General features: G+C 42.3%; 1 protein-coding gene across 6 annotated transcripts in view; it reads right to left on the reverse strand.

Annotated features, from left to right (window-relative positions):
• The window catches only part of LOC138513437 (tetraspanin-11-like), a 1127904-nt gene that overhangs the window by 1008740 nt on the left and 91850 nt on the right, over positions 1–27314 (reverse strand). The gene's annotated exons all lie outside the window — the stretch shown is intronic.

Below are 27314 nucleotides of genomic sequence, written 5' to 3' on the forward strand. Positions count from 1 at the left end.
TTATTGGAGTCTATAGGACTCCGTGGGGATTTTGGCCTTTTATTGGCTCTAAAGCAGAGGAATTACTACAACATTCTGCTGGAGGTTTTTTATCGGCCTTGTGAAACCTGTGGTTCGGCGGTGTGGTAGTTTGGAGGTAATTCTGTTACCACTGCATTACCATTGTTTTTGGTCACCCCGCCAAACTCGTAATGAAGCCCACTATTTTTTATAATAAGGTAAATAATGGACCAAACACAGGTAATGAAATGCCATACTTTCTTTCATGAAATTGAACTATTTCATATGTGTTCACAGGAAACTTACAAAGGAAATTGTTTATTTTTCTTATAAATTAAGGTAGATTTAAATAAATTAAGCTAGTGAGATGCCACACGTGATGTAATTAAATGATAATCACTTAATTCAAATAGAATAGCGGTGTTTCTCTCATGTACAACTGAAAAAGAAACATACCGAATTTAGAGGGCAGTCATATATGTGAGTAACATGTTCATAATGCATAATGACTGAATCAAAGCAATGAATTAGTTCGACAAGGCATACAAAGGTCTAGAAAATTAGGATCTTGTGAGATAAACACCCAACCAAGATTGCTAGGTCCTTTATCGTGAGAATTTATAATGATGGATTTGCTAGAGAGTACATTTGTGTTGTATTTGCTAATTAAAACTGAGAAGTAAAACTTCTTAAGAGGAGTTATGAATGAAAAAGGTAATCGTACATTTTATGAATCCTGTTGACTTAAAATCGTGAAATATATCAATTGAACAAAGAAATGGATTTAAATGAATGCATTCAGCATAAATATATTCAACAAGTTTAAGCAGTCATAAATAAAAGCAAAGATGAAGTAAATGGTGAGAGAAAAGATGGCAGAAAGATGTAGGATTTAGTGACATGCATATGCCGTGCAGAACTTAAATCTCCGAATTTATAGTGGTGAATTCCCCATTTATAATGTTGAAAGTAACCTAAACCAGGTATGGTTCCTGTGAGAAACCAGAAGGTGTTTCGAGTGCTAGTCCCCGGGGATTAGTCATTCAGGTGGCAAGGACACGGCTATCGCTTTTGGATTTAGTTCCTACGTGTGGGCCAGTGCGGAAGGATCACCTGGGAGAGGGATACTCGGGGAATAGGAAAGGGGCAATAGATGGTAAGACGTGGTATCCCCTTTCCTTAATGACCTCTTCCCCATCCTACTATACAGGATTTACTGACTTCCCAACTCCCCCCCTTTCCCTCAAACACTGAGATGAGGAGAAGAGGGATGGGGAGGATGAAGATTGCCAACAGGAAACCACAGGCACAGAAAACAGACTCTCCCCTTTCTAGAGCAGTCTGTCCCATTAATGAGGCCAGGCTAAATCAGGTACCAGTAGGCAGGAGAAGGACCTTGCGATCTGCAGAGACCCTGGGAGACCTGGAGGAGGAGAAAGCAGCCCAAAACACTGGCCCTGCTACTTGAGAGGACACTGCAGTGAGGAGGAGGGGACTATACCTCCGGAAGGCAACACCAGGGGCAGCTGGGGCTTAACCGGCGGTACCCACAGCAAAACTCCTCCCCTGGGCCAGTCAGGCAAACCCAGGTCTCTGAGGGGCAGGCGGAGCAGCAGGTTAAACGAGAAGCAGGTGGCGGCAGAGCTTTCCCGATTAGAGCGGCTAAGTCCTGGAACAGCCTTCCAGTGAATTTAAGACTGGAAGGTAATTATAGCAAGTTCAGGAAACTATTGAAAACACATCTTTTCCAATAACTTTCTGACTCTACAGGGCCTCCTTAGGTATATATATGACTGACTTGTTCCTCGCTAACCAACATTGGTTTATCTTACCCTCTAAATATGCTACTTTTCCTCTCAGGATGTCTCCGCGCCCTGATGCCTGCGGGCTGTCGGCGCGTTACAAACACATAGAAATCGAAATAGAAAATAAGAGATACCCTGACCTCCGAATACCATCCCCTTTTAGCTTCTGCAGCTCCCAATGCCAGAAAATGCCATTTCGGGGAGATGTGAAGTGGGAGCGAAATTAGCCCAATGCATTATGAGACTACAAGTCCCAAGACCTTTCATTTTCGAATAATGAACTTTGAAAGGAGGCTTGTGCCCGCCTGAGGGAAGCCTTCCAAGTGAGCTGTGAAGCATGAAGGGAGGCTTGAACCTGACTGAGGGAAGCCTTTGAGGTGGAATGTGCTGCATGAGGGAAGCCTTCATTTGTGAACCTTGAGAGCTGGAAAGGAGGTGCACCACGCCTGACCAAAAACCTTGCCCAACAAAGCGGCGGCAGTAAAGTCAGCACAGCCGGTGAGTCCGAGAGACTGATAGCATACCGATCTGTGATAGAACCAATGTTGCAAGCGGCCACATTGTATGAAGAAATCTGCAAGAGCATAATATGTGATGAGCAATGTGAATATAATTGAATACCAAAGGAGTGAATGAACTTTGAAAGTCCAAGTAAGATACTGTGTACAGAGTGGTGTGGCGCCACGTGGGTGCCCATTCGAAGGTCTCTGTTGGGTATCCAACTGAAAGTGTAAAATTGTGAACTGTAAAATCGAAGTAGTCGTGCAACAGGTTAAGCCAAACCGTATGCACATTTAAAAGTCTTTGATAGTTTGATAGAAACTGAAATTGGTCCGAGCCTGGCTGAGGGAGACTAATTGTGAAAAGGGGATCCGAGCCCGACTGAGGGGGGTCTGGGGTGAACCGTGAGTTACCCGAGAAGGGATTGTGGAAGAAAAGGGATCTGAGCCCAGCTGAGTGGCATCCGGGGTGAAGAGTGAATCTCCCTACTTGAATACTTAGAAAGGAACTTTTTCATTTGTTTGGTAAATCAGGCCCTCTGAATCAAGAGCCTTTGATAACATAAGAAGCTTGGACATAGAAGGCCCCTCTTTTGGTAATGGAACTGTGTTGTCGTGTGCTATGCTCGAGTGAACCGCCTTGTGCCGTGCTGAAAACGTGGGTAAGTGAGGCCGACGGCCTGAACATCCTGACTTGTGACTTTTTGTGAACACTTCTTTCTTTGTCATGAACAATTCCCCACACTATGTGTAAGTTAGTAGTAAGGATTGGTAATCGTTTTTTTTTAGTATAGCCCCTTTTATTTTGATGAGACTCCACGAGGACTGCGTTATTATTTGATGGTTGTAGCTTGCTCCCATCTTTAGATTTAAATACGCGTTTATCACACCTTGATAAAGTTCAATGAACAGCCTTGAACTGTGGTCACTTGCGTCTGTCTTACTCTGATACCATGCCTTCCTTGCATTCCACACAGACTCGATAAGGTAATTTCTTAAGGATGTCTGGAGGTAAACTCCCCTTTGCTTTCATTTCAAAACCCTTTTAGCAAATTTATATTAAAAAGAAAAAAAGCAACAAGGAGACTAGTTCTTAATCCACATTTCTTTGACCAATTTTTGCTACAAGTGAAATACGCTTTGCAAGTAAACTAATCATGAAAACGCAAATGACAGGGAAACAACTAAATAAATGCTGAAACATGTGTACATTTCTTGTGTGGACTTAATGGAATAGGGGTATGTTTGGAATGCCTTTTGACTTATTTTTGTACTTTGCACACAGGCCTTTCTCCTGAATATACAGTGCTGTGTCCATTAACTTAATGAATATGTGGGTCAATGTGATGGATACTGAGGGACTGCACATTCCTTATTTCAGGAAGCTCTGGTCTACACAAATATACAGTTTAGAAGAAATAAAGTTCAGTACATGATAGCTACATGATATATTGTGGTTCATCTAACATAAATGTGCGACTTACCTTTATAATCTGTTCTTTACTTAAAATGCAAGTGCACAGTTTACTGTTTTTCATGTAACTTGCATCATGGCAGCATGGACTCAGATACTGCTGTGCATTTGTTAATTTCCTTTCTTGAATAAAAGCTTAAGGCTTGTTATTTTAACTACCTGATATTTAAGCGTAAAGCCATAGTAAATCAACATTGTTTAATGGAAAACTTTAAATTCAATCAGATAATTGTTTCCATTACTGGACACTAAAATACCAAACTTCTCTGTGGAGGCCTGCACAGACCTGTGCTGGTCAGTTGGACATGTCCCTTCTATTACTACTGTGGGTGTGTGCATTGTGCTGGTAATAGGAATATTTCTTCCTGGCAAGGGCGAGTTTCATACCAGTGATTTTTTTAAAATCTCCAACGATGGCCTGGCGATATGCTGGCTGTGAATTATTTAAGAGGGGCCTGGGTGTTACCATGCCCCGCACCAATAACACACACCTACATTGATTCGGTAGCAGGGACGCAATGTCCCGTTCGTGGGCTTTCGCCCCAAATTATTGGTTCTCTAGACATACGGCATGAAGCTAATATGTCACACCCCTCCCCAAATTGTATACCGACATGAACGCAGATCAATAACTTAAATAGACTGTGAAAAGTTGTACAATTGCTCGATGCATCAGCTTGCCGATAGATCTCGTGCAGCAAAACCCTGGGAGCCGGGTGGACGGTGATGGTTGCTGCCAGGGGGCGTAACATTGGTGGCTCTCCACCCTTGGGTCAGCAATGGTACTTGGGAGGACTGGTTCTCCCTCGTCCACTGACGGCAGTTCAGTGTTCTGAGGTGAGCTTGCGACTTCTCTTGGCTGTTCCGTCTCAGCCATAGTCTGTTCACCATGCTACGGGGTGGTTCCTGAAATCTCTTGCCACATGGTTGTTGGGACTTTCTGTAAAATGTGAGGCGTTTGAGTCACTGTCTCACTTCCTCGTGCTGTGGTTCTTTTCCATGACTGAACATGGTTGCCACTCATACGTGAGGGCAAGTTTCTTTGGTGGCACCCAGCTCTTTACTAGCAGCCCTATCTGCTATCTGGAGGGTGCTTGGGGTGGCTTGCCATGCTTGGCTCTCATTCCTGTTGTGTGCTTGGCAGTGTTGTTCGAACCTCTCTACGTCTGCAGGTGGTGGACTCCAGGTTGGTGTAGAGGGACCCCTACTTGGATCGGGACTCCGAACATGGGCATTGCTGGGCTCACCTGTGTCGATGAGTATGGGGTCTGGCCGTATGAGTGAAATAAATGATATAGCTCTGGGAGCCACAGCTTGTTTCTGCCTTTGGCAATTCAAACCACTTTGTTTATGGACGCTATGAACCTTTCAGCATCAACATTGCCTTGTGGCCAGTATGGCGTTATCTGATGGTGACAGATTCCTAAGTTATCAAAGAAGAGTTTTAGCTCACAACTCTTTAAGGGAGGTCTGTTGTCACTCTTGATAGTGGATGAAATGTCATGGACGGCAAGCATCTTCTCATGGCTGTGGCCACTGATGTCGCATCAGTGGAGCATACTGCCTAAACTTCAGGGTATTAGGTGAATTTGTCCATGTCACTAGTAGATATGTCTCATTGGCAATGGTGCATAAGTCAATACTGACTGCGTTCCACCTCTGTTGGCTCTGGGACGGGCGGCTTGCAATCAGCTCTGTGGGGCCAAGGTGGTGGGAGGCTTGACACCTCTGCTAGTGCCATCACCTTTCGTTGGATTTGTGGCCTCCATAGTCTTGACTTAAGGAAGGCTTGTGTTTTGACCATGCACTAGTGTCCTTCGTGGGCCAGGAATAGGGCCCTCCAGGCTCGTTGGAATAACAATCCAGTGCCCCTTTCGCAGCAGTCCTTCTGGAGTAACAGATTGTTTGTGGCGTATGCCAAATAGACTTTGTAGTATCTCCTGGGCTTGGGCGTTGTGGTGTGTGATGGCGGACATATAGTTCTCCCATTAGGATTGCTTCTTTAGTGATTTGGACACACGTGTCATTGGCTGTTTCTTCGACGATGTCTTGTAGCCACATCGTTTTTGGTTAGGCACATGCAACAATGTGGCAGACATGTTAACCCGCTTCCAGCGCCGCTTCACGCTCCACAGGAAGTCGGCTGGGCTGGGTTGTCAGCTCCGGCTCTGTACTGGACTTCTATGTCAAAGTGTTGTAGTTGTAGCATCCAGCATTGGATGTGTGCAGGATGGTTCAGGGTGGATCCTTTAAATATCGGTACCAGGGGGTAATGGCCTGTGTAGACTTTGACCGGGTTGCAGACTATATACAGGTGGAAGTGTCTACACCCCATAGGATGGCTAATGCTTCTTTTCTGATATGTGTGTAGTTGTTCTCAGTGGGGGCCAAGGCCCTGCTTGCAAACGCTATTGCATGGATCATCCCCTCTCGGATCTTTCTGTGTCAGGACAGCCCGCAGTCCCACTCTGCAAGCCACCACCGCAAGTAGTTCTGTTTCTGGGGCAGTGTCAAAGAAGGCCAATGTGGGATCTCCTAGCAAGGAGTCTTATATTTGTTAGAATGTTGCTTTGTGTGCTTCTCCTCACTCCCAGGCAACATTTGCTTTGGTGAGTTCCTGGAGTGGAGGTCCGGTGGTGACCAGGTCAAGAATCAACCTTCCACAGTAGGTGGCCATCCAGAGGAAACAGTGAACTTCAGTGGCATTAGTGGATGCTTTGGAGTTCTTAATATCAGCCACCTTACTTCGGTTTGGGGACATGCCTTTTTCGTTGAACAGATACATGAAGAAGCTGAGCATCTTCTTCCCAAACTCACACTTCTCCGAGTGCAGTGTTAGCCCGGAGTCTTTTAGGCATTGGAGTGTCACTGTGATTAGGGAGTCATGTTCATTGTCTGTTTTACAGCAAACAAGAATGTCATTGCTGACATTGGTTACCCCGGGGAGGTCTTGAAAGACTTTCCTGATCTCTTGTTGGAACACCTCGGCTGCGGAGGAAATCCAAGACTTTAGATGCTGGTATCTCCACAGTCCAAGATGTGATGAGAAGGTCATAATTTACCTGGATTCTGTGGCTAGTTTAATCTGATGGTATCTGGAGCGTAAATCCAGTTTGCTCAAGGCGGTTGCCCCTGTGAGATCTACAATTAGTTCATTTATGGTAGGGCTGATATGTCTTTCTCTTCCAATGGCTACATTCAGCAGTCGCATACCTTTGCAGATCCATACGGCTTGGGGCTGTTGGGGCTTAGCTGGTACCACCATCGTCGATACCCACAGTATTGGGCCAGTCATTGTCTCTATTATGTTGAGCTATTCAAGTTTCAAGAGTTCAGCTACCACCATGGCCCTGATGTGGAAAGGGACCCATCGATGTTGGGCAGCTCTAGGTTCAACTGTGGGGTCTATTTGTAGCTTGACTGTGTGGTTCTTTAAACACCCAATGCCTTGAAATAGCTTGCCATGTTTTTCCAGAAGGCGTTCGATTCCTCTGGTGTGTACCACAAAAGCAAAATCCATCAGCTTCAGTTTTTCTGATGTTCTACAGTTGAGAAGGGTCTTGATGCCTGCATCAATTATGTAAATGCGTGATTTGCATCTTTCTCCTTCATATGCTAGTTCCGTCTTGAAGCAGCCCCTCACTGGTAGGGGTTTCATCCACCCGTACGTGAACAGTTGTACTAACTTATGTCACGGTGTTGGGCGCGAACAGAGTTTTTCATATCGGACTGCGGGCATTACATTGACGATGGCCCCTGTGTCAATCCTAATTTTTGTGGGGGTGTCCTCAGCCAGGATCATGCATGTGGGATGGGTGTTTGTCTCATTTCTTTTTGCTGTAGCGTGGTTTCACAGATTAAATTACATGTACTAATTCTCTCCTTGGCTTCCGGTGGCATGACGGCCTGTCGGGATGATTCACCATCTGAGTGCTCCTCCTTGTCGCTATCACTGTTCTTGTCCTCTGTGTCCACTGCACATGCTTGTCTTTGGTTTCTCCAGTGGTGTTGTTTGGCAGGGTGCTTGCTGCTGGGAGTGCTTCCATACTTGTTCCCCCAGTTGGGGTTGTTGCGGCAGTGTTCTGGTGGTCCAGTGGTTTTGGGGTCATTTTGGCCGCTGGAGTAGAAGCTCAGATATACTGCTGCAAAGTGTTTGAGCTTTCCGCACTTGTGGCAGGTAAAACCCTAGCGCCAGGCACGGCTCTTCCTCATGCCAGGGCCCTCCACACCATTTGCATGATTCAGATCATCTCGACTTCTGACCAGGCTTGTCTCTTCCCTGTCGGAGGGTGTTTATTGCTGCTATGCTGTTCTCCGCATTTTCCAAATCCAGGGGTAGTCGGCTGATCATGGACTCTATTTCAGTCATATGTGCGTGTTTGTTCTCGTTGACGTCCCATGGTGGGTATTCATTATTCTGGCAGGTTTGTTTCTGACAGAATCACTCTGCAGAGTTTATCTGATGATAGCCAGCAAGTAATCCATGGCCTAACAACAAATTCTTCATCCGATAAGTTGCACCCTTTTGCCATTTCTCAGAAGGAGGCTGTGGAAGTCATCAATCTTTTCGTTTGGTAGTTGACAGGCCTGGCTCATCTTAAACCTTTCAAAGTCTGGGCTAAGCTGTGGCTTAAACATTTTGGTTAGCACTAGCTTGGCTGTGTCATAGTTGTCCTCACTGCCTCCATTGGGTAGGGCGTTAAATAGTCTCAGCGCTAGGGTCCCGTGGTTGAGCATCAAGAGTGTTCACTTTTCTTCGTGTTCCGTGACCTTGCGTAACTGTGTTCAGTTCAAACTGTTGTATCCACAGCTCCCATTTTAGCCCAGCACTGGACCCATAGGGCTCAAAAGTCTTCATGAAGGTCCCTTGTGTGGTGTCTAACAACATGATGTTGTCAGAGAGCAGTTCCTGGGACCCAGCACTCACAGGCATTGCACATGGATCTGCTACCGTGATGACGGGCATGGCCTCTGCTTTGCGGGCAGCTTTGGTGCAATATGGGGCTAGGTGTGGAATGGCTTTGCACTCCCTCTTGTCAATATGTTGGTGGGCACTTTCTCTTGTCCATGCTGGGTAGGTTTGTTCGCAGGCATTAGATGTTTGGTACCACTCTGTTGCCTGGTATCATGTTGGACTGTCTCAAGGGGCCTTACTTGAGCTGGTCTTACGTTGCTCCCCCTATGGGGGTTGTTGTGCCTTCTGAAATAGCAGTGCAATGTGTTCTTGGTATTTTCCCTATTTATTTCTCTCGTGAGGAGTTACTGGCTAGTGCTGATTGTGTTTTCCATTACTTCCGGCATTTCAAAATGTTTTTCTTTCTACAGTGGGTCTGGTGTGCCTCCCACCCTTTAATTGTGCCTTGAATGTCTTTTCCGCCGGGTCACAGCAGTATATGGGCCTGCCGGGTGTGTGCAGGGGTATGGGGGCATGACAAATGACTCTCCATGCCCTACTCATGATTGAAGTCACTGGAGATCGCTGGCACTGTTCTGTGTTTTAGCTCACGGCTTCGCGCACCTTCGTTCATCCAGCCGCTGGTAACACTGCAGCGAAGATACAGCCAGCGGTCTTCTACAGCCAGCAGTCTTCCAGTGTCTCTGGCGGGTCCGCCTCACCAGGTGACACTGCCACCCAGCTTGGCACTGCGATGGTCGTGCTGTCTTCGCTTCCACAGCTGTAATTGGGCATTGCCAGCAAAACGTGGCACGGCAGATGTAGTAATCAGTGGGGTAATACGAACACTGCCCTCGTCGCCAACGTGATGTATGTAAGAGGGGCCTGGTTGTTACCAGGCCCTGCAACAATAAAGCACACATACACCGGTTTGGTAGCAGGGACACAATGTCCCGTAAGCAGGCTTTCACCCCTATTTATTGGTGCTATACACAAACGGCATGACGAGTAGCGTCACTTGTGATCACGTGACTATGTCACACTGGTCATTAAAGAAAAAAAAAGTGTGCAGATAACTTCTGCCCTTAAGCACGCTAGCATTGTAAACTAGTCAGATAACATTTTCTTTGCAGGTGAGCTTTCCGTGTTTGAAATTTCCTGGACTAGAAATCTTGTTTTTATTATTTTTAATTTCATGTGCCAGCACACATACATGCTGCGACCAAAAAAACTACATTTCCAGCGTGGGTGGTCCTCTTGGGGAAGAACTTGCACTGTGGATATTAATACAATGTATTTCTAGTACAGTGTGCTATATGTTTATCAGATTATGATTAAATACTCATGAGTCAAATATATATCAACCGTATCTTTATCCAAGTCCACATCTAACTGTCCCTCTTCATTCTAGAATTTCCTGACACTATTCCTTTACACGTTCTATAATTCTCATAGCATAATTACAGACATACTAATAGTAATAATACACAACAACCCCCCCATACTTATCATTTTGTTTCATCCCAAAATATAACAAGTAAATTTGTACTTACAATATAGCAGGCTCACATTACAACTGCTCAATTAAATGGGTTGGTCTCTGACTCACCCTACAAGGACGATTCCTTAAAACTATATCATGTACCTCAGGATTTACATGACCATTAGATTCCACTAACAAAGGATGTTCTAAGCCAGTATCAGAATCTATAAAATTATCATCAACAAAAGCAAAAGTGGTATCCTCAGATATCTTGGTCATATTTTCATCTGTACTTTCATCACCATGAAATAGTCTTCTAAAAAATGAAGCATTTATTGTTATTTCACATTCCTACCCTGCAACAGTCACCATAGGACCCTTGATCTTCACAATCCTCAATGGCAGAGGCCTGTATCTAGAATCCAATTTTCTCCGTTGTCTTTGTTTCACTAAAACAGAATCTCCCACTTTTAAATTATTTTCACGTGAACTCCTCTTGAAATCAGCCAATTCTTTAATCCTCTTCCTTTTTAACTTGTCTCTTTCTCTGATTTCAGCATCCTCAATAGGTGTATAATCTTCTATTTGTGGGAGTCTGGTTCGAGGCTTATTTCGAATCATGAAACTAGAGGGTGTATATCCCGTCATCTCATGAGGAGTATTACGATAACTTCTCAGCATCTGAGATATCGCCTGGGGCATTGACATGTTATCCACTAATGCTTTCTGTCAAGTTCTTTTTAAAGTATCCATGAATCTTTCAGCCATACCATTGGCTTGTGGCCATAATGGCGTAATCTTTTGATGCTTAAACCCCAGATGAGTAGCACATTTGTTGAATTCATGACTCTGAAATAGTGGCCCATTATCAGTTTTGACAACATTCGGGACAACCCATTCACTGAACAACTCCTCTAGAACCACTGCAATATGATGAAAAGCAGTAGAAGCAAAATGTTTGACCAAAGGAAAATGTGAATATTCATCTACAGCTACCAGTAGATATCCTCCTTCTTCAAGTGGACCAAAGAAATCAAGTGCCACTCTATTCCAAGGACCATCAGGTAATGGCACCAATTTTAAAGGTTCAGAATGTTGTCCAGACATAGTCACTTGACAAGCAATACAGTGTTGTAAGATATCCTCAACAATGATATCCATATAAGGGAACCACACTTGATTCCTGAGAATTTTCTTTGTATTTGCAACTCCCCGATGTCCCTCATGAGCCAACCTTACAAGTGCTTTCCGCAAACTTTTGGGAGCTACTAACCTATTTCCTCTCATTAGTAATCCCTGCTCGGTTGATGACAATTCACTACTCACTCCGGCTATCCTCTAGATCTCTTCGATCCACCTCTCCTTCTACTTGAATCTTATTCCAGCATTTCCATTTACCTTCTTTGGTAATCTTAATAGCCAATTAAATTGTTGAATCTTCCTTACTTTTCTACAAGAATATCTCCTTAGTTATTGCTATCGGTAATGCATTAAATGATACATATGACAGATATTCCTCTGCTTCCTCTTGCATTTTATTCTCAGGCACTTCTTTTGGATGTCTTGATAAGTCATCTGCTGGGTTTGCTTCCTTTCCCGGTTTATGAATGATGTTATAATCATATTCTTGTAGACGAATTCCCCATCTTTCAATTCTTGGTGGCATTTTAACCCTGAGATTACCAAACAAAGATAAAAGAGCATGATAATCTGTAATTAAAGTAAATAGCCTTCCAATTACAAAATGATGAAACTTCTCACAAGCCCATACTGCTTCTAGACTTTCTCTTTCTGCTTCCGAATATGCTTGTTCAACCAAACTCAAAGCACAACTTGCATAAGCCACAACATGTCTTATATTGTCCTTTCCTGGTTCTATTTGGGCTAATATAGCACCCAGACCCACTGGACTTGCATTTACTGTAATTTCAGTCTCCCATACAGGGTCAAAATATTCCAATTGCCGTTCCATTGCCAATTCCTTTTTTATTGATTCAAAGCTTGCCATACACTCTTCATTCCACTGAAATGGAGTATCTCTCTTTAATAGCTGCCTCAAAGCATCAGTCATTGTTGCATAAATGGGTAGGTATCTTGCACAATACCCAGTCATTCCTAAAAATGATCTTACTTCTGATATATCCTTAGGAGAATCCAGCTCTAGAATTGAATTTACTTTTCCTGGATCTGCCTTGATGCCATTTTCTGAGAATAGGTGTCCAAAGAATTTCAAACTCTTTTTGTTTATTTCACATTTTGGACCATTCAGTGTTAATCCATTTTCCTGAAGAATCTTACACACTTGCTCTAAAGCCTCATCGTGTTGACTCTGATTTATTCCATATACCAATATGTCATCACTATAATTAAATGTGTTGTGTGCCAGTGCAATAACTTTCCTTATTGTCTCTTGAAATATATCTGCCGCAGAAGAGATACCAAAACTCAGTCTTTTATACCTAAACAAACCATCATGTGTTGTAAAAGTGGTTATGGGTCTCGATTCCGGATCATTTGTTAACTGATGATACCCTTGATTCAGATCTAACTTTGTGAACCTGGTAGTTTTATTTAAACAAATCATCATGTCCTCAATACTAGGTCCTGGATGTCTCTCCCTCTGTATTGCCGTATTGGGAATTCTCATGTCCACATATAAGTGAATACGACCATCCGATTTAGGGACTACTACTAATGGAGACACCCACGGAGTAGGACCACCCGTCACTCTTTCAATGATGTCATTGTCTAGTAGCTGCTGTAGCTCTTTTGATACTTTGTCTTGCAAATGAAACACAGTCCTTCTGGGGTGCTGAGGAACAGGATGCATTGTCGGATCAATATGTAAATATATCATACTATCTTTAAGCTTTCCAACACCCTCAAACAATTTTGGAAATTTCTTTTTTATTTCCTCCATATCCATTGTTTTTTTCTACAAGGCCACATATGTTATGACATTTTGAAGGATATCCTTGTATCTTTTCCATCTGGTCATACTTAACAGATATAAGTTGCAATTCTGTAGCAGTTTTACAACTGATCAGACATCTCCCCACTGCCGGGGTACTTATAACATGTATGTTAGCTGCCACACATTTTCCATTATGAATCAAATCACACTGAAATTGTCCTTTTGACAGTAGTGGTTGTTTAGCACCCCATTGAAATATGAGTGCCTTCGATGGTTTTAAAGGATACAATGCTGCAACTGCCCCATATGCCTTGTCACTCATCACATTTACAATTGCACCAGTGTCCACCAGAAATGGTTTTTCTTGTCCACCTAATTTCACAGTGACTTTTATGGCCGTTTTCTCACCTCCATTATCATATATCAGTCTGACTGCATCTATCATATTCCTGATATTGATATTGACTTATTTCCATCATCCTTTTTTAGTGTTGGGTTCTTGTATAGATCTTCTATCTGTTTTTCCTTCTTGAATTTGATTCTGATACAACTCCATATGCAACTCCTGTCCTTGATATCTCTGTTCAGGCATTTCTATTTGTAGATTGTCCATTGCTCTTACAAACCCTTGTTGTTATATCGGATGAGTCATTCCCAACACACTGCTTGACCTTGCTACCTCCTTTTCTGCGAACTGTTTTATGCTGAAACCTCTTTGACCTTCATATTTACGATTCAAACTCATCTGTGCACCAGATCCATATACAGGAGTCATTAAACTTTACCGGCACATTGTCTGGAAATGATTTTCTTGTCCACATCGCATGCATAGTTGACCCATAGCAGGACATGGACCTTTGTGCGGGAATTCAAATCCACACCTGTAACACTGTCTGTCCATCATATTTCTTCGAATATTCCATCCATCTTGAAGGGTTTTTGTTGTTGTTGTCCCCAATCCATTTGAATATTTCCTTTTCCATGGTACACTCTGTCCTATTGCAGCAATGGAGTCTCGCTTCTTTGGATTTTCAATGTTCGCAGCTTCAGTTTCAACCCTTTCATATACTCTCGCTAACTCCAAAACTTCTTTCAAAGGGAGTGGTTTCTTCAATAAATGTTTCCTGAACTGAGACGATAAGCATCCTTCAATTATTTTGAACCTTATTGCCTCATTATCATTGTAGTTTGCAAAATCACAATTCACTGCTTTGCATTGTAATCTCAATGCAAATTGAGCAATGGATTCATTTAGACCTTGTGTGCATTGATTAAATATATATCTCTCATAACCTTTGTTTGTTGGAATTATTAGTTTGTTATTGATGGCTGTTATCAAGAGTTGATATGTGTTTTTTTCTTCTGTGGGTATTATTTTTATGACTGTGTTTAGTTCATTACCAACTATATTTATAAATATATCCAATTTGTTCACAGCATTTTAATTTCCCACTGCTTTTTGGAATCTCTCAAATTCATCCAGCCATTCCTGCCATCTCTGGCCCTGATCCTCTTGTGGTTCTAAACTAAAAGGATTTGGACGTCTTAATTAATTTAGTGGATTCATGGCTAATATTGTTCCTGCTGTCAATTGAGCCGAGTCTCCACTTGCATTTTCAGACGACATTTTGCTTGAATGCAATAATAATTTTCAATATTTTATTATTGTTTCTGTTTTCTTTATGCCTGTTTGTTGCTTATTTTGTTTTGCTTTATGAGAGTTTTGTTATTTTCTGTTTCTTTATATGATCCACAATGTGTCTCTCATGTTTTTGATGCAGGTTTTTGAGTGCACACTTTCATTATCCATTTATTTTGTCCACTTGTTCTTTCTCTTCCTTGTTTTCTTTCACTTATTTATTCTTATTCCATGTTTGTGATTACTACTTTCACTTTGTATGTCTGTCCGTGTAACATTCTAAGTGTCTTTTCTTGCTTTCTTCCTTTTGTTTCTCTCATATGGTGCTTCGTAACCTTTCGTATTGTTGGTTACCTTGGCAACCTTTTTTTTCAAAATGGTGGCACGTTATTACGACGTTCTTACGTCCTTCCCTCTAATGTTTACTTCCTCCCTGATTACGCATCTATGCGTTTTAGAACTTGCTCGCGCTGAACTCGCTCGTGAACTTGCTCGCGCTGAACCCGCTCGCGCTCACTTAAGTACGTTTGTTTTCTTTCAAAGAATGCCGTATATGCCGTAATCATTAACCATGTGTTCTTCTCCCTTACAATACTTATGTTATTTAAATTGTATTCAGGAAAAGTCTTTTTATCTCCTATCTCATGCATCCTTCTTACCATTGTAAGAGCTTCTTTTCTTTCCCGTAATTTTTTTGTTATCCGCTTTCTATTTCTTCTTTTCTTTTGTTTCCATATTTCTGTTATTCTTTGTTTAGTATTTCTGTCCTTCTTGCGTTTCGTATCCCATCCTCGTCGCCATTGTTATATGTTTATCAGATTATCTTTAAATACTCAGGAGCCAAATATATATCAACCGTATCTTTATCCAAGTCCACATCTAACAGTCCCTCTTCATTCTCGAATTTCCTGACACCATTCCTTTACACATACTATAATTCTCATAGCATAACTACAGACATAATAATAGTAATAATACACAACACAGTATATTTACACCACCCCCTTTTCTAAGGCTCACCATGCCTCTCGCAGCCTTGTGTTTGTTGTGGGATTATGGAGCTTGAAGTTTCCTATGAATATTGACAGACCCCATATTTGAAATTTAACCAGAATTCTCATGAGATTTCCCCCTGTCCGCTAAGTATATATAGCAGGTAAGATTGCTCAGCAGGTTAAACGCTTGTTGCTGTGATCTGTGTTTGAGCTGCAGGTTTGAATCCAGACTAGGCCAAGTCAGTCTTCATCCTCGCGAGGTCGATAAATGAGTACCAATTTCGATCGGGTAATAATATCAATGTATGTAAATATGTCCTATGTAAAGCGCTTTAGATTGAAGCGCTATATAAAAAAAAAGAAATTGACGAACGTGGCAGAACCCATGACCGCCACCCAGAGGTGTGGCCTGGGGTGGCATGTGCTACTCCTGGATTCTGTTTGGCCACTCCATGATACTAAACTATGATCATTATGTGTGTGTGTGCTCGTACTTCATGCCACCTCTGCATAATCAGTGCCCCACTTGGGCCACCCCAATCAAAAGAGTCTAGCCAGGCCACTCACCTGAACATCATCTAGACTCCAAGGGTGGCAGTGACAATAAATAACTAGGCAAAATACTACCACAACTCCACATTCCGTGCATTGGCCCTGTACACAGTGGACTTGTCTAGTGCCAGTGCTTGTGGCAAATGGCAATGGAATCACATTGCAATGGGCATTAATGTAGTGTTTCCTTACCAGAGTGTTCCCAGTTGTTCCAAAACAGCAACCATGGTGTGCAATTCGGCATGATTGCGTAGGAAGGTGGTGGCAGAGCTTGCAGTGATGGCCACCATTACAGATCTCCAGTGAACGCTGCGCAAATCATGGCAGGAATTCTACCCCCTTCACGGCAGGGAATACATCGGAAAGCCGTCTGACCTGGGAGCGCCCGGGGCATAGAATCTATCTGTTTTTCGCCATGTGTGCAGAGACAGATGAAAATGAGCTGTAGGCAGGTAGCAACTCTACATCTCAGTAAGTGGAATCGAAAGGGATACACGCTTTATGCCTTTGCAGGACAGGACTTGTTCCCATTGCCAAATTATATGTTGCCAGTTTCATATATGCCAGTGTTTCGAGGCCACTAATGTAAAGAGTTGTTCATCATGCACCCCAATAAGTAACAGCCACGCTCTGAAGCCACTGTGCCCAAAAGGAGCAAGTAAGTTAAAGTGATATTAACATGATCTGAGTGTCATGGATAATGTAATTGGCTGCGTTATAAGTGGCTAGTAATGTAAGCACTTACATCATCGGTTATGTCACAAGCCATGTTACCAATTACATCATTTCTGATACATAGAACGTTCAGTATAATGCACTAGGGGGCGAGTTATGGTAATGGTGTTGACCTGCACACTTTTTGGTTTTTTAAAGAAAAATGTAGCATTGGATACACTGCAGGTTTCGGAGTGAATAAATGTACATGTAACCTCTTGTAGAATTTGTAAACATTCCCAGTCCCAAGATTATTAGCTGCGCCTGCGGGTATTTTCTTGTGCAAGTTGGAACAGCCACATTATCTCCAACTATTACGCCATACAGGATCCTGTCAGGAAAATGGCGCCGAGCTGAATGCGTATAAAGCTTTATCTAGACGGCCGCTCACCTGAAGGGGCTGTGTCAAGAGGGAGTAGTGAGTATGCGTTCATTTCAATTGATACGACTTGCTTTAAATAATGAATGGGAGGATGGAGATGAGCCCTCTGACGCTGATTTACAGATTTTAGAACGCTGACTTTCAGAGAAAAGACAGATTCGCTAGACACAAGTAATGGTGGCCTGGGCATTGTACCAAATGGAATAACAGTATAAGCAAAAGAATGAATTAATAATTTACAAAACACACAGAAAAAATCCGACCTTCCTCGAGTGAGAGATCATAGGGTATTAAAAACAAAACCTCGTGAATGGAAAAGTGATAGGTAAGAGAATAAAAATCAAGGGGTCAAATAATTGCTATCGAACATTCGAGCACCTGGCACAAACTATTGCAGGGATTCAGAAATATCAATTTCGCCAATCAAACTTTTTTTTAATCTTTTGGCGGTAATTTCAATACATTGTTTTGGTAGCTCGTCAAAATATTGCAAACGTGTGTTTACATGTCGGAAGCTACTTTCTCGTAGGGGATCCAACCCTGTAATACCAGTCTCTGATTAGACACGGCATACTGGCATTGACCCAGTCCAATTAACATGCGTCTTAAATCTCCAGCCAGACTTGTTAAGCTGTTTTACCCGCAACTGTACCTCTGAGCAGGCCATCGAGTGCATATATTTTTCCAAAAATTCCACATACTTATGCTTTGCCTTGAAAAAGACCCGGTTTTGGGATCGAAACACGTGTCGGCAGATCTGTTCTACATCTCACCATAAACTTTATACAACCATTCAGGCTGATGACCATGATTTCCTGTCTGACTTGTATTTAATGTACATAAGCACTGATATAGATCTGTTGTACCGGTATCTGCCTTACTTTGAGTTTGGGTTGCGCAACGCGATAGAGGTAACATCACCTCCTTTGTTCATTGTGTTTCAGGATGTAGCGTAGTATGAGTGAGGCAGAATCAGTAAAGCGTTAGGCCGCCAACATTTGACTGGATCTGGCTTGTCGCCGTTTCGGAGTAAGCCCACTGAAGACCCTTTAGAAGACTCGGTCACACAGGACTCTGTCTCAACAATATCGCCCTTTAAGAGGAAATTCAAACTGGAGTTGGGTGAAACCTAAATCTTGGCTTGACCCATTAACCAACATTTTTAGCCTGCTTGATTTGTCTTGAATAACCAAAATAAACAGGGTGGAAGTAAGTCACTGGATCACGTTACTACATTTAAGCTTATTCTACACACCTTTCGAGCAGATGGGCATCAATGGGCTTGAAGCATGTCCAATTGGCTCAACCTTAGGTACTTCCCGTTTCCTGTTTTCTTCCAGTATCTCAGTATCTCAGAATTCAGTAATAGTATTGAAAATATCAAATCAGTTCAAGCTAACTTAAGTCCAGTCCAGCCAACAAATATTGGTCTTTTGGACCAACTCAAATTGGGGTTGGACTCTTTCATATCCTTTTTTGCATCAACCGATTTGAACATCAATTTTTTTAGACAGGCTTGAATTAAATTTGAGCTGGCTTGATGAATGCAAACTTTAGCATGCAAATGACTGTGTTCCACCGCACGCCAGGTCTTTCACGGGCAGTGTCCAGCTTTAGACCCCTCCCTCCCTACCATGCTTTCTGAAATAACCCAGTCTCATACAGCCTTTTGAAAGATAAACCGGATACATTAACAACACTTACCATGGTATGACCGGCATTAATCAATGATCTTGACATGTGGGTGCCTGTCTCTCAGCTCTTTGGGACTTTCACTGCTGAGCCGAACATGTGACTGGACGTGCAGCACACGGCCAGTCTTTCAGTGGTGATACAGACATGCAATAGACTGGTCCCCAAGCCCTCATATCATTTAAATATAGTTGGCCTAACATACAATGGTGTCTTCCACAGCCAACCTGCCTTTCATCGGTGAGCCCGACATGTGGACGATTGTTAACCCAACCTTCATTGTCAATGGCTGGGACCCAGCCCAACCGATGTTTCAGAGTCCAGGTCCTGACATGTGACTCATACTTCCACAACCCTTTCGCAATTATCCTGATATTTGACTGATGACGACCCCAGCTACATGCTTTTCAGTGTTATTATCCTAAATTGGAACTACTGCTGTTCCAGATCTTCTAGTTTTTCAGATGTGAACATGGCATATGACTCCATCTGCTCCAGCCCAAAATGCTGTGACAGGTTTTTATTCTGGGGAGAGAAAATCACAGGTAAATCACCAGGAGCTACAGATGTCACCTGATGCTGTGTTCATTGAAGTCATGTTACCGGTATCCCTTGAGATCAGATCCTAACCCCGAGCTTCATCACCTTGGATATTTCTTGTAGCTCATATGGCTCTTGCTAATGGGACTGCAAGCTTGTGGGCCAGACACAGGTTTAAGATGAAACCGATCTTCAGACCAGTGATGGTATTGCGAAAGACGACACATTAAGGAAAAGGACATTGCAATTTACGGTCACATCATTTCTATTTTATTCAGTCTAAATTAAATCGCAGTTGTATATCAGATAACACTTCAAAATAATTATTAAAATCCCAATACGTATTGATTTTTCTTTTCACCTTAACTAACAACCATTGATATTTCTTTTGCAACACAGTCCTATTTAGAAGGTGTGACCTGACCTAAGGATATTGTGTAATGGCACATTCAGCCTTTAATTAAGTATCCGGCAATAAACTGAGTTGGTATCTTGGATACCTACAGTGCTTATTTAAGCCTCCCTTAAAACATTCCAAAGGTGGCAGCTAAAGAAGATCTGGATATGCATTACCAGTGTTCACCTGTTGCACGCGCCAAGATTTTCCTTGATCTCTAGCCATGATGTGATCCAAAGAATCGCTAAGGCACAAACATTAGAAACGATATTCCCTAAAGAACTAGCATGTCACACAGATCTCTGATGCCTGCATACACATACATTCTGTGTGGCTGTCTTTTCTGCAATTCAATTTGAATTGCTATCCATCTGAAAGGCACACACCAAAACCCCGAAGGACATAGACCCCAACGTAATAGAGGCAAGTTGTCCGTTTTTCACGAACAATCCTAATAAGATGCACCCAACAATGATATTAGTTACAATCACAGCAACAACCAAAGCCACACGCAAAACACCTCTGAAGAGGAAGTGCCAAGTGTCATCCACACACCAGCCGCCCCCTTTGTAGTACCCGGTACTTTCACGCCAAAGTATGTGACGTATGAAGAACAAATAAACCAGCAAAGAGCATCGGTTGGGCTCTGCCCAGTACCTATTAGAGTAACAGCACCCATTGAAGTACCGACACCTAAGAAAACCCATTGAGAAAACCATATCTACAGTCAAGACAAAATGACGGTTGTCAGAATGAAATACCCGAAGCAGCCAAGAAGATAATAAAGGTAGACGAATGGTGACATCATAAAACATCGGACACACACACACACACACACACACACATATAGCTGATATAAGACCAGAGAATGTTGATGGAAAACAAAGTCAAAAGGAGATACTATGAATAAATGACATCTTGAACCCAAGGTGAAGAAACTTATGCCATATACACGATGTAGATATTCAGTTAGTTTAAGCATGCACAGATGCAAGAAACCGCAAGAAGCAAAGAAATCGTGAAGCTTGCTTATGCTTAATAGTAAATAGATTGCGGCAAGCGCCAACATATATATATATATATTATGGTTAAATTGGTGTTTCCATAGGAAGAGCACATTTTGGGTGGCTTATAACTTCGCTCCCCCTGGACGAATCCTCACCAAACTTTGCAAAAAAAGTATATGGCCCACTCCGAATTCTTTTTCAAAGTTTGGTGAGGATTCGTCCAGGGGGGGGAAAGTTATGGGGGGGTCCCAAAACTTTTTTTTTCCCATAGACTGAATGGGAAAAAACTTTGCGCACGGCTACAGCCCGAACCACTGGACGGATTTACACCAAATTTGCTGCAGGAGCGGCGGCCTGGTCCCAAAAGCGTGCTTTTGCAAATTTGGTGTAAATCCGTCCAGTAGTTTTTAAAAAAATGACCAAAATGTAAGTCAAAAAAATTTGTGATATCTGTGTTCGCTTCACAGACGGACTTCCCTGTTCGCTCCGCGGACAGCACCCTGATTGGCCCATGGCCTTGCGTCATGTCCGCGGACATGTGACGTGTTCGCTGATTGGACGGCGAGGGGCGTGGAGTGCGTCAGATTTTCTGTGGCGCCCGCCATCTTGTATTCGCCATCGACCACATACAGCGCGGTGAAATGTGGATAAAAATGTTTATTTAGTGTCCTGTGTTGGTGTGTAAGAGTGTTTGGGGAGGGTGGGGGAGTATGAGATAGGTTCAATGTTTTGTTTTTTTATGTGCTAGACGTTTTTGTTGCGTTCAATTTGTCCGCGGAGAACACGGCTGTTCTGACATTTTGTAAATAAACTAAATGGTGGGGTGTTTAGAGGACGGAGTATGTGTCATTTTTGTTCGCAAGGAAGGTAAAAATGAGCTATGAACACTTGCAGTGTACTTAATTGTTCGTAAATACACAAACTGGGGGTGTCCTCAGGACGCTGTCCGTATTGTAATCTGTCTAGTTGAATCTGTTCTAAGAACACTCGCGGTGTCCCGAAATGGTTGCAATTACACAAAATGGGGGTGTTCTGAGAACGTTGTTTGTATTGTTCGTTGTCAGGGTGAAAGTGTTTTAAGACCACTCCTTTTGTCCGCTAATAGTACAATTTCCTATGGGCGTCAACCGACTTTTTGTCCACTAAAGAAACGATAAATCCGGCTGGTGTGCGCCGACATTATGTGATAATCCTATGACTGGCGCTATTGACCTGGCTGACTTGCTTTTGCGACACTAAATCATATCTCCCGCCCCTATGCCTGTTATTATCAAAGCATTCATATTCCCCGCCTCTCTCCGTGACGTTACAGGGTGCGTCATCAAACGCGCCCAGTCCTCTCCAGTCCTAAGTGTTTTTTCACAGAACCCGGAAGACAACACATATTATGTCACAACACAGCGCGCCACAATTGAATATGAAACAGTGATTTAAAAGCAAACAGCAAGATTGTAAATTTTGTAAAGTACATTTATTTGACATCAAATGTTTAGAGAATATTCAGCAATTTGCATTTGTCTTTGTTGTCGATCCGCAAAAGTTAATGTTGAGGCACGCAATGTTCCTTTGCGGTACAGAGGGTGTTAGATCAGCTTACAACTCAGTGCGCCACAATTCGGAATATGAAACTGTGGTTTAAAAGTAAACAGCAGGATTGTACATTTGGTAAAGTACATTTATTTCACATAAAATGTTTAGTGAATATTCAGCGATTTGCTATTGTCTCTGCTGTCGATCAGCAAAAGTTTATTTGGAGCCACACGTTGTTCCTTTGCGGTAGATAGGCTGTTGGTTTATGATAAAAGCAGTAAATGGTCGCTCTGATAATCGGAAGAGTGCTCCAAAAACGAGCCATTAGACCACCCTATTGGTTGGTATGTTGTTTGTAGCCGCTAGTACTGCGTAAGGGCATATTGGTCCTTGGCGATTTTCCCATAAAATGGTGAGGGTCATGAAGTTGCATATTTGGACCTGCACCTGGCAGTTGAAGACCCCATCCGCTGGAGTCTGTAAATCGTGACATAGGCAAAATGGGGCCACATACCTGTTTTAAAAAACATAAATTAGTCTCACCAGCCGATCTTCATTAAAAATCATCATTTTATTTATTAGGGCGTGAAACTATTTGCTATCGAAGATAGTGCAACGGAGTATGTTATAATAAAATAATAATATTTTACCATTCATATAGCGCTAAGAACCGTGAGGTATCTAAGCGGTGCTTATTATTAACCACAGTGTGTGGTGCTCATTTATCAACCACGGAAGGATGAAAGGCTGAGTTTGGCCTTGCCGGGATTCGAACTTGCATTAGCAAGCTGTGCACGGATGTCAAAGCGAGCGTTGTACTCGCTGTGCCACTTGACAGGCTACAGTGAAGTGGCACAGCGAGTAGAGCGCTTGACCGCCTATAGACCGGTTAAATTATTTATATTAACCCACCCTGTGTCGTCTGCCTTTTTCAGAGCCCTCTAAACAACAGGGGATCAATTCGGCGGTGATAGTGCGCGGTAGAAAACATTATGCCACTTTCAACTAACAAGTTCAATTTGAGCGGTCTTTAATGCTACGCTATTGTAATTATATTTGGTATAAAATAATCTAAAGGGTTACTTACAGTACAATTGCAATTTCCATTGTCTACGAGTGGTGCAGTCCCAAAATACGACTCCGCGTGTGCCAACGATCTTTCACATAGTGATATAATATATAAAAGTGGTTTCGTTTCATAACTTTCATCCTTATCTTCTCTTACGTTTTAGCAACACTCCTTCAAGAGGAGTCTTTCATCACAATCTTTGTCTGTCAAGGTCAAAACACAATACAACCTTATAGTCCGCTTCGTGAGCCTCTCCGGGGCCCGAGAAAAAAATGGAAGCAGCTGACCTTCACTGTGAACGAGCATAAATTCTTACTTTGCAACATTCTGTGTAAAGCCATCTGTAGAAGTTGGTTTTTGCACGCCATGTTTGTATATTGTTTGCGTGATAAAGTTTGTTTAAAGGACGTTATGGTTTTAAGTACAGCCGAAAGACCCCTGAAAATCGCAAGTTATGGTAAGCTATGAAAAATAACTCGCGCCACCACCGTGCACTGCTAAAACTAACACCCAGGACATCAAAGATGACATCGCAAATGTCATTGATGAAATCACTGATGACATCACATGTGTATGTACTTTTCATGGAATTTGTGTACTAGGGATTTTTCTTATAATGTTGCGAAAAAAGTGTCAAGTATATTGCAATAAATATCATACCGTTATTAGTGCTTTGAAAGATGCATTGATATAAATAGCATTGTATTATGGGATTCTATCTAGTATACTGAGCTACTAATGGAGAAACATAGCATTGTGTGCAGAGTACAAGATGAAAGTATAATATTTGTAATGTTAATATGTTGAATAATGAAATGATAATTGTCCTGAAATGTTCGAAAATTCACAAAATGGGGGTGTTCTGAGGACGTTATTCGTATTGTGTGATTGCTTAGCTTTATGCAATGAGGGAATGGCACAGAGAGTAAAGTGGACGCCGTCCGCGGACACCACGGCTGTTCGTGGACAGGGCATGCTACATCCGGGTTTTTCCAGGAAATCCAACATGGAAAGAAGACTGTACGGATCAGCCCATCAGATGTCGAGGTTGTGGATTTGTGTTGAAAGAGACTGTGTGTGGTGAAGATGGCAGAAGTGGAGAAAGTCAGGGTGTTGGTGCTCGGAGATATGTTTGTGCATGGTTTACAGCAGTACGCTGAATGCAGGCATGTTGCAAAGAACTTTGATGTGAAAGGAGTGGAGGTGGTGTGGAGCACTGTGCCTGATTGCAATGTACAGGGAATTGTACAAGTTTGTGAGGATATGGCCACGATGAACAGTCCGCATGTGGTAGTTTTGCACTATGGTGCTTTCCATTTGGGCAACGTCAGTTTCCCTACTTTGTTGGCTGATTTGGAACGCTTGGTTCAAAGCGTAATGAAGATCCTTCCGAATGCTAAAGTAATTTTGTCTGGATTACTACCTGGATTATGGCAATATGGGACAATAGTTCAGTTTTTTGTCCTCAGCAAAACATTGCTAGGTGTGTCATCAACCGAGGCATGTGTGCCTTCATGCTTAGAGCTGGTATGTTCTTCTGTAACAATGAGAATATTGATGCCAGTAATGCTGTTAATTTTAAAGAAGATGCCATTTCTTTATCTTTTACGGGAAATGCCTTTCTATTTTGGAATGTAAGGGTTGCTTTGTAGAAGGTTATGTCAAGATTTTAGGAGTAAAGTAAGAAAAAAAAAACAAGAAAAAAAATACAAAATAACAGGTGTCTGTCAAGCATCTGTAAAAAAAAAAACGGCTCTTTTCAGAGCCAACTTCAAAGGGGAAATGGGGCACACTATTTAAATTTACATTCACCACGCTCAGATTTTCGATGTGTCCGCAGACATGGCGGTAGTCCACGGACATGAAAATCACTACGAGGGGGTTAGTATGTTCTATGTTACATGTATATGAAGTCAGGGATATTATGGTTAAGTTGTGCTACTAAAAACCTATGAAATTCAGTGAAAAAACTTTGTTAGAGGGACGTTATGGTTAAGTTGCGCTACTAAAAATCTATGAAATTCAGTAACAAAAACTTTGTTAAAGGGACGTTACTGTTAACCTGCGCTACTAAAAACCTATGAAATTCAGTGAAAAAACTTTGTTAAAGCGACGTTATAGTTCAAAGTAAAACCGAAAATCCCCTGAAATTTGGCAGTTATGGTAAGATAAGCAACCATAACTCACGCCGCCACCGTGCACTGCTAACACTAAAACCAAGGACATCAAAGATGACATCACAAATGTCATTGATGACGTTCCTTTAACTTAAAGGAGAGGTAACCCCCAATTACTCCTATCCTCTTGGCTGCAGCAGAGACAGCCAATCTAGGGAGAATACACACAGCCTGTCCATGGCTGGCTAAGGCTTACACAGCTAACATATGTATGATACCAACGTGGATAATTGTGAGAAATACCAGCCACCCTACTCTAACTCAGGCATGGCTTGTATTTAAAGTTTACAACTGTTAGTCTCATAATTATTTGGTTTTGGAGTAGAGGTGAAGGTTTAAATGCAGCCTCTGCGCTAAGTGACTTTGCTGTCACCTAAGCTTTCAAGAGAGCACCTGTGACTCGGAACCTGCTCTGTGCCACCGAAGAGCAGGCACTGCAGATCAGGATACTGAAGCTACTGGGCACAGGTGTATTCTATGTCTTTGGAATAGAGTTTGCTGAAAGGGACGCCTCGTTAGCATATCACCCTTTCTGATATAGAATTACTCCATCATTTTATCATCAATAAAAATAAAAAAGGTAAGCTCCGATGCCTTTGCTGGTTTGGCAGTCCTTCACAAAAGTGAACCAGCCAGGTGCTCTTTTCAAGGATGTTGATATGAAATTCCAGTAGGAGGGACCTGGAACCAAATCAGCTGAGAAGCCCTTACACAGGAGCCGGCATCTAACCCATCTTTGCTCTCAGGTCTAGACCAGGCAGAGGGGAAGGTGGAGGGGGCCGAGAAGTGTCAAAGAGGGGCCATTAAGCCCCCGAAACGGCAGAAAAGATACATTTCATTTATGTGGCTATACGGGAGAAGATCTGAGAACCAGAAAAATATTAGTCAGCTGTTAAGCTCAATGACAAGGGTGCGGTGGGAGGAGAGGGAGAGTCTGGCATTCCCATGTTTGCACTGTGGTCAACCATACCCCTCTTGCCTATGTCAATCAATATTTATTTTGGCTACAACAGCCATAAAGACAATCAAAAACCTAAAAAAAACCTTGTACCTAACCAGTGGTACAATACAACATAAGCTACAGCTAAAACATACCACTTCTTAAAACAAATAATATTAGGTTCAAATCATTTAGAATACAAAAAAGCTAAAATAATAATAAACTAAATCGCAATCTTCTTATAATTACAATAGGGAAGTAAGATTCAACAGCACGGGCTGACCCAGAATCTGGAATTAAGGAAAGATTTTTTTTTTAAAAAGCAGACCGATAAAGCTCTGTAAAACAGGTAAACAGTTTAATGACAAATATATGATATTTATTGCAAAATATAATTTTGCCTAGCAGTCTCTTAACAAACTCAGGCAGAAAGGGGACTAGAGAGGGATTTTCTTCACGTGGTCGCATTTTCATCTTAAACTGCATGTGGATCGAAAGTCGAATATAAAATGAATTAGCCATTTCCTTAATAGGACACAGTCTATATTTAACAAATGAGGCACAATACATTCATATCATGAAATTGAAAAAAAAAGGGCCCTATTGTCAT

Source organism: Ambystoma mexicanum, chromosome 12, assembly GCF_040938575.1.
Source record: "Ambystoma mexicanum isolate Mex_15411 chromosome 12, UKY_AmexF1_1, whole genome shotgun sequence".
Lineage (NCBI taxonomy): Eukaryota > Metazoa > Chordata > Amphibia > Caudata > Ambystomatidae > Ambystoma > Ambystoma mexicanum.